We start from the raw sequence: 1,167 nt of genomic DNA on the forward strand, positions 1-1,167 counted from the left end.
ATATATATATATATATATATATACATACATATATGTATTTATTTACATATATACATACATATACACACACTAGCATAGCTGGGGGTAGGCAGGGGCGATCCGCCCGAGGCGGTACTTTCATCCTGTTGTAGGCTATTGCTGTAGGCAATGTGTGTTTTTTCTGTTTCAATATAAATGTAAGCCGTTCATTTTCACATCTAAGTTGTGAGAAGGCTATTCGTACGACCTGAACATGTAGAACACAATGTCAAAAATGAAAATCACCAACCCCCGCCCCCGTGACATATAGAACACATTATCGAAAACGAAAATCGTCAAAATTAAAAAATAAAGAAGTTACAGCCATTTTCCCTCAGTGTCTAATTTCAATGTCCACCGAAGTCTTATTGAATTAATCGTGTAAGTTTGTTTGATATAAATGTGCAAGAATGAATACAATTAAACAAACTTACCTGGATTTCTTTAGTAAATTAAAGTTCCTTCTGTTAAGCAGAGGAAGGCAATCTAATGAAAGCTTATTAGTTAAAGTTTCTGGGAAAACCAGTTTCACTTTATTGCAAATTTCAATACGTGACATATGGGCAGCTACTAGTTACCAAGGAGTTATTGTTGTAATTATGCCTGCTGAAATAGGAATGAGGCAGAAGGCTTTCATGCATATATCCGTGTTTGCGTATGCTAACGATTCAGAATTCATGACAAATCATTATTTTCACTGCGGCATATCCACAGACGTGTACCCTATCAGATAGGGTATTGAAACTGTGGTCCGCAAGGACAAGACAGCGGGGTCCGTGGACAGTAAATATTTTTTATGGCCAATTTGATTTTATATATGTTTTTTAATCGAAATCTTTTAATTAACAATAAACCTATTTGTTAAATACTGTTAAATAAATAAATGTAAAAAATATGTTATTTTACGCAAATATTTATGTATAAATTTCATAAGCGTTTACAAGGGGGTCCCTAAGGTAAAACCTGAAATATAAAGGGGTCCGCAAGTTAAGAAGTTTGAAAACCCCTGCCCTATCCGACTTTGTTGCCCCATAACTTCCAGAAAAAGGGATACTTTTTACGGAAATTTTCAACAGATACCTCTTAGATGCTGTGAATTCAGAGTATATAGGGATCTATAGAAGGGAGACTTTTCGGTAAAAGAAAGAA

At 34.8% G+C, this 1,167-nt stretch overlaps 1 protein-coding gene across 1 annotated transcript in view; it reads right to left on the bottom strand.

The window, feature by feature from the left end:
- The window catches only part of LOC106881891 (uncharacterized), a 6,184-nt gene extending 5,413 nt beyond the window's left edge, over positions 1-771 (bottom strand). The window contains exon 1 of the mRNA XM_014932412.2: positions 453-771. The gene's annotated coding sequence lies outside the window, so the exon portion shown is untranslated. The remainder of the gene's footprint in view (positions 1-452) is intronic.
- Between the last annotated feature and the right edge of the window lie 396 nt (positions 772-1,167).

Source organism: Octopus bimaculoides, chromosome 14 (assembly GCF_001194135.2).
Source record: "Octopus bimaculoides isolate UCB-OBI-ISO-001 chromosome 14, ASM119413v2, whole genome shotgun sequence".
Taxonomy (NCBI): domain Eukaryota; kingdom Metazoa; phylum Mollusca; class Cephalopoda; order Octopoda; family Octopodidae; genus Octopus; species Octopus bimaculoides.